General features: G+C 26.7%; 1 long non-coding RNA gene across 1 annotated transcript; it reads left to right on the top strand.

The window, feature by feature from the left end:
* The first annotated feature begins 3,361 nt into the window (after positions 1 to 3,361).
* On the top strand, positions 3,362 to 4,403 carry LOC145003436 (uncharacterized). Its single transcript, XR_013661962.1, has 3 exons — positions 3,362 to 3,633; positions 4,101 to 4,166; positions 4,235 to 4,403. It is a non-coding gene; the product is annotated as an uncharacterized LOC145003436 (long non-coding RNA).
* The last annotated feature ends 3,668 nt before the right edge of the window (positions 4,404 to 8,071 follow it).

Genomic DNA, 8,071 nt, shown 5'->3' with positions numbered 1-8,071 from the left:
AAAGCCAATCGGGAAGGCAAGCGACATGATGGTGATGATTAAAGGTAAAATTGATCGGCAATATTACACCGTTTTGTTCACAAGGGGTGAAGGTCAAAGATGTTTGTTTGCTCTGATGGATAAACACTTGTTCTCCACCGTGTGCTTAGATCACATTCTTGAAATCATATATCGGTGTGACCAGAACAGTGATACAGATAAGAAGTTGTTTACATACATGCTTCGGTGGTATATTCACTTTCGTCAAACTCTGCTTGCCATTATACCGAAGCTTTTCAAGACCGTGAAGTCATCTGCTCTCACTCAACCGAAGTGATCTCTCACCTCAATTGGCGCAAAAGGGGAGATTGTTGAGTTTAAGGGGTTGCGCCATTGGGCCTTAGTGGTTCGGTCCATTTTCTACTCGTGGTTTGGCCTGTACAGCCATGTTTAGTCTTAGGGTTTACTTATATACATAGTGTATGCATGCATTACATTGTTAAGGCTTTTGATTATTTTCCATATCAAGAATTGTAACTCTAGCACACCTCTACAGTAGCAATTCTCATTGAATTCTTCTGAGGTGGTGGATATTAATCATTTGAAATACGTTTTATTCATCTGTGTGTTTTATTGCTTGTCATTAATTGTTATTGTTTTCTTGATATCTGTTGAATCTATCGATCTTATAGAATTAATATTCATCAGGTAGTTTTTTAAAAAGCTAGTTTGTAAGCGACTTTTTTGCTTGCAAACAATGGAACTTAAAAAACTCAAAAATTAAGCTAACTATCAAGTAGTTATAACGCCAAACATAGACTTAATACCAGAAAGAAAGTGAAAGTCATCATAACGGAATTAAATTCAACTTAATACATTACTCGGCAAAAGAATACTTTTATAAGTTATTCCACTCAAATACATGAAGTCATCAAGAAAGATCAATATACTTTGTGCTTTGAAATTAAATTCTATATCTATATATAATAATTAATCGATTTTTAACATAACAGTTAACAAACATTAACCGATAATTAACCGACTATAAATAAAAGCGAAATTGAAACTCATATTAACCAAAACGTGATGGTTGAAAACCAATTAACCGGTTGATTTGGTTATGGTTTAGTTTTGATTCTTAACCGAACCGCATCCAATTAACCGGTTGATATGGTTTAGTTTATATATATATATATATATATATATATATATATATATATATATATATATATATATATATATATATATATATATATATATATATATATATTTGAAACCATTCTAATTTTGTGAGACCGTGAAACCAAATCTAAAAATAATTTTAAAATGCAAAATAAATGGAAAAATCCAAAAATTCTTTTTTTAATAATTATTTTCGGAACTTGAATTAACTAAAAAAAAATAAAAAAATAAAAAAAAAATCTCGTTTTTTTTTCAAAAATACGTGAAATATTATAAATAGAATATAATACTGACATATTCTAAAAAATAATTTTAAAATGCAAAATAAATGGAAAAATCTAAAAATTCTTTTTTTAAATATTATTTTCGGAACTTGAATTAACTAAAAAAAATTAAAAAAATCCTTTTTTTTTAAAATACGTGAAATATTCTAAATAGAATATTACACTGTACATATTCTAAAAATAATTTTAAAATGCAAAACAAATGGAAAAATCAAAAAATTCTTTGTTTAAATATTATTTTCGGAACTTAAATTAACTAAAAAAATTTTTAAAAAAATTTTAAAATAAAAAAATGCGTCTCACGGTCTCATAAAATTAGGTCGTTTCACATGAACCTAACCCTATATATATATATATATATATATATATATATATATATATATATATATATATATATATATATATATATATATATATATATAGGGTTAGGTTCATGTGAAACGGCCTAATTTTATGCGACCGTGAGACGCATTTATATATATATATATATATATATATATATATATATATATATATATATATATATATATATATATATATATATATATATATATATATATATATATAGGGAAAAGGGAATATACATTACAGCCTCACCTAAGCTTAGGTACTAAACCTCATGAAAATACATTGTTTTACTATATAAAAATTACGGTTAATGGACTCACGATTAATACTTCAAGATCTAAATTCAAGATCGACACAATAGGGTTTAGGGTAGGGCTGTGCAAAAAGCCGCACATACCGCCCGCACCGCACCACACCGCACCGCATAATGCGGTTTAGAATTTCGCGGTGCGGTTTGCGGTTCATCATTTTATCAAACCGCACTATGCGGTGTGGTTTGCGGTTCAAACCGCACCGCACCGCATGTTATATATATATATATATATATATATATATATATATATATATATATATATATATTTCTTTATTTTGTTATAACTTCAAATCACGATTTACAAATGATCGATATAAGTATATTTCTTACAATAACCAAATATCTATAACGTAACATTAAATCACTATTAGATCAAGATCTCATGGTTTACAAGAATATGTCAATTATAACGGCAATATAAAGCAATAACAATGATACTTACAAAACTATAGTAACATGAGTTACAATTTATTAAAAACGATTTAACTCGAAAATTGTATTTGTTTTTATAAAATGCAAGCAATCATTTTTTTAATCCGGTCAGGTTTTTGGTTTTTTGATAGATTTAATGTTAAACAACTCATCAAACCGCACAAACCGTATAAACCGCCCGCATCAAACCGCACCGCATCATGCGGTTTTGAACATTTGTGGTGCGGTTTGCGGTTTCTAAAATATTCAAACCGCATATGCGGTGCGGTTTGCGGTTTTGACTAGAAACCGCACCGCGCACACCCCTAGTTTAGGGTTTACAGTTTAGGGTTTAGGGTTTAGGTTTATGTTTAGGGTTTAAGGTTTAGGGTTTAGGTTTATGGTTTAGGGTTTAGCTTTAGTGTTTAGGGTTTAAATTTAGGGTTTAGGGTTAGGTTTAGGGTTTAGTAATGTTCACTTGGATGAAGTAATAAACGATAATTGAGGAAAGAAAACGGAGATGATAAAACGATAATGAAAGAAAGAAATGTTATGGAGAATGATATATTTACCAAGTGAAACCAAACCGGGTATATTTAGCATGTTAAAACGACATATTTTAGAGATTTAGTACCTAAGCTTAGGTGTGGCTGTAATGTATATTCCCTATCCCCATATATATATATATATATATATATATATATATATATATATATATATATATATATATATATATATATATATATATATATATATATATATATATATATATATATATATACACACACACAAAACCTTTTTACTTAAGAATTGTGCGTGTTTTCCACTTCTACAATTTTTTGGGCGCGTGAATCAGTGTTCTTCCACTCGCATAGGATTGGAGAGTCATCACTATAGCCTTGACCATCATCAGCTCCAAATGCCCTCTCCAAACCTTAGAGACACCTTTTCTCCACAGTATTCATGACCACTTATAGGATAGAGCGTGTCTCCCACCACTACATATCCCCAAGAAACCCTTCCATATTAATGAAGAGGTTTCATTCTATCAATTTTATTTTATTTTTGGCCTTCTTTCTTCCCTGTTAATGCTTGTTGTGGATCAAAACGAATCAGGTATTTCACCCCTCCACAGCTCCATGTTATATCCTCTTACCCTTTCTTTCTCAACCAATATAGGATATTCTATTTATTTCTTCTACCATCTGGAAGTATCATAGCTGCGATGGTTTGATGCCAAAGAACAATTGATTAGGCAAACAGTTTGTCTCTCATTCTCTTGATAACTTGTTGGTTGTTCATGTTATCTGTAATTTAGGATTTGTCGTTGTGTCATTACATCACATGAGTCATATGTCTAATTTTCTCCTTTTTATTTCTTCTTTCATCTTTTGATTTTTTCTTGATTTGCGCCTTTTGTTATCAGAAATAGGTTCATAGAATCCTAATGGTACATATATAAGGTTATATCATATCTCTTTATTTGTATGTTATAGTTATTTCAGAGTGCATACCAAGTGTTCAATGAATTGCTTAGATGAAAATATAAACCTGTAAGTTTTGTTTTTCTGTTGATGATGCAGAAAAAACCATACTTACTATTGTCCCAGAGAGTATTGGAAGCCTTCTATATCTCATTCACGTTGAAGGTGGTTACTTCCTACACTTTTTGGTATTCCATAAATTATTTTTGTTAACTATTCGTTTTGATTGTTAGATACAACTTGATTTTGATAGTGGTGCACCTCCTGAAGATGCATGGACAAATAAGTTAAACACTTATGCCATTATTCTCAAGGAATTCAGTATTACTTTCAAGGAAACAATGAAAATGGTGATTATCATTTTGGTAGAATCTTTATTATGAACTCATAAGAAGATTTGCATAGCTTGAATATATATATATATATATATATATATATATATATATATATATATATATATATATATATATATATATATATATATATATATATATATATATATATATATATATGTTTCGATATTCACTGCAGATTACCCTTGGAATATATTTGTGGTCGTATGTAACAAAATAATACTCCCATTAAAGTGCAACTCTTTCAACTATATTCTTATTTTTCATCATTTGTTGTCGCTGCATTCATTTATGCATGGTTTTTGTCTTGATATGTGCACAGAGCACCCATTGATCCTTTCAATCATGAAGGAAAACCATTATTATTTTATTCACGGATAATCATTTCTTTATAAAACTCATGCCTAGTTCTTCATACAACTCATGCCTTATATGCTAGTTTCAACAATTTTTTTTCATACAAGTGTATGTTTATGCTTTCATTGAGACCTAGAAGAATGACCAACGTTGACAACTTTAAAAAAAGTTTGATGTGTACAAATTAAACTGTAGGAAAATAGATTGTTTAGAGTTGGCAAAAGGGGAAGGATAGAGAGATAAGGTAAGAGCAAAAGGGGCAGGTCACATAGGTTTGGTTCACCTACCAACACTTTTTTTGTCTATTTATTACTATATTAGTAATAATTAATAACTTGATTTTTTCTTAAGATTTAGGAGTATTAGGCATGCTTCTACATCACAAGTAAGCAACTTTTATTTCATCATGACATTTTAGTTTAAGATTATTTTTCTATATATAATGTTTACCATTGAATCTGTATAATTTATAGGATAATAAAATGGAACCATCATGTCACTTTTGCATTCACCACTTTTTAAACAAAAAATATAAAACGTAAGTGTGACGTTCTACAGAGTTTTGGTTTGTCTGAAGGGAAGAAATGTTACAACAAGGAAATATGAGTTAAAATGTCACGTGTAATCATTTAAGCAAAGAAATATGAATATACTCAAGGCTACTTTCGTCCTAATATAGTGGATTTCTTGATCATTTTACCAAATTGGATTAAAGTGCTAGACTTCTGGCTTCTGAGAAACAACATTAAGAGGAATCTCTATTTTCGGTAATTACTAAACAAGCCCTCCTTGAGATTTTGAGAAGTTGGGAGAATGAGTGCTACATAATTCTTTGTTCCCAACTATAGGGAGTGATTGGGAAGTTCTTATCTCGAAGGAAGAGCAAATACATTGTGGGGTGTCTCACTTATGATTAATTACCCTGTTTAGTTATCATCTTTGTTAAGTTGAACACAATTTTTATGTACATATGATTGGTACAAATAGGTAAGTATGTTATTATTTATATGGATTTCAAATTGCAAATTGTCTGGTAAAGGAATGTAAGTTTTGTTCATATTGTGTAGAAAATAAAGTTAATTTCCTATAATGGGTAAGTAAGATGTAAATTTTCTTATTTTTGTTTCATAGTTAAATGAGTACTACCAGGAACACACATCATACCAACATATTCGTAAAATTTTCTAAAAGAACCTTTGCGGGTCGTGTTAGCACGACCTTACACATCCTTAGTATATATATAATAGCAAAATCTCTATAAACAACGAACTAATCCCCATGTACTCAAAATGTGGAAACTTAATATATATATATATATATATATATATATATATATATATATATATATATATATATAGAGTTTTTGACCATAATAGGGTGGGTGGAAAAAATATTTACCATTTCAGTGTTCTTTCAAAACTATTTACCATTTTAGTGATTTTCTCCTTTTTCTTTTATTTTTTAGTTTCCTTTTCAGTTTTTTTTTAATTTAAATATCTTATTTTTCTTTTTTCCTTTTTTATTCCTCCTTTTTATTGTTTTTCTCATTTTCTTTACTTTTTAGTTTCTTTTCAGCTTTTTTTTTAATTTAAATATCTTTTTTTTTCTTTTTTATTCCACATTTTTATTTTATATATATATATATATATATATATATATATATATATATATATATATATATATATATATATATATATATATATATATATATATGACAACTTTCATTTTAGTTTTTTTATCCTTTTTTTACTGTTTTTTTAAATATATGTTTTCTTTATTTGTTTTTTTCTGTATTATTTAAATATCTGATTTTCTTATACAACCTTTTTACTATCAAATTTTAGCCTCAACATTAAAAAATCATAAAAAACCACCATTATAATCAAATTTTAAGGTGCAAAAATTCCAACATTCACATACAATGTTTTTAAAGTGAAAAAAATCTCAACATTGTTCCTTACAAAAAAAACATTACAAAAAAAAACCCCAACATTGTTTATTACAAAAAGAAAAACATCACAATTAGCTTCATCTTGAACCGGTAAAAAATTATTACTTGTAAAAAAAATAATAATAACAAGAGAATAACTATAACAAATACCATAAAAATATTATTTTTTTAAATTACCTTGGTATAGACGGACATCGTTTTCAATTATGTCCCGTTAAATCCACGTGCTCGAGAATGGTTGGAGAGTCATCCACTTAATAGATGTCCGTCTATGTCAAGATAATTTAAAAAATAATATATATATTTTTTACAGGTAATGATTTTTTACCGGTTCAATATAAAGCTAATTGTGATGTTTTTCTTTTTGTAATAAACAATGTTGGATTTTTTTGTGGTGACATTCACCTACAATGTTTTTTGTAAGAACAATGTTGAGATTTTTTTTTCACTTTAAAAATATTGTATGTGAATGTTGGAATTTTTACACCTTAAAATTTGATTATAGTGGTGGTTTTTGATGATTTTTTTAATGTTGAGGCTAAAATTTGATGGTAAAAAGGTTGTATAAGAAAATCGGATATTTAAATAAAACAGAAAAAATTAAATAAAAAAACATATATTAAGAAACAGTAAAAATGGATAAAAAAAAAACTAAAATGAAAGTTGTCATTTATATATATATATATATATATATATATATATATATATATATATAAAGGTGGAATAAAAAAGAAAAATAAATAAGATATTTAAATTTAAAAAAAAACTGAAAAGAAACTAAAAAGTAAAGAAAAATGAGAAAAACAATAAAAAGTGGAATAAAAAAGAAAAACAGAAAAATAAGATATTTAAATTTAAAAAAAAAAACTGAAAAGGAAACTAAAAAATAAAGAAAAAGAAGAAAAACACTAAAATGGTAAATAGTTTTGAAAGAACACTAAAATGGTAAATATTTTTTCCATTCACCCTATTATGGTCGAAAACTCTATATATATATATATATATATATATATATATATATATATATATATATATATATATATATATATATATATATATAATAGCAAATATAAGTTCCATGTTTTCCTTTTTTTTCTCTCATCAAAGTTGTCTATTATACCATTTTTACACTATTTTTAATACATATATTAATTAATAGGAAAAATAATTATAATTTCCTTTTGATTTTCAAACTTAAGAGAGAAAGATTATCTAATACATTGAAACAATATATGGCATATAAAAATGAACCTAGCGATATATATATATATATATATATATATATATATATATATATATATATATATATATATATATATATATATATATATATATATATATATATATATATATATATATATATATATATAGGTGTGAGACTCGTGTAATATAGGAGTTTTTTTTTTAAA

This window comes from Lactuca saligna, chromosome 6 (genome assembly GCF_052625555.1).
Source record: "Lactuca saligna cultivar CGN05327 chromosome 6, ASM5262555v1, whole genome shotgun sequence".
In the NCBI taxonomy this organism is placed as follows: Eukaryota; Viridiplantae; Streptophyta; class Magnoliopsida; order Asterales; family Asteraceae; genus Lactuca; species Lactuca saligna.
Note: the sequence above shows the minus strand (reverse complement) of the source record. Positions and strands in the feature narration are given on the sequence as shown.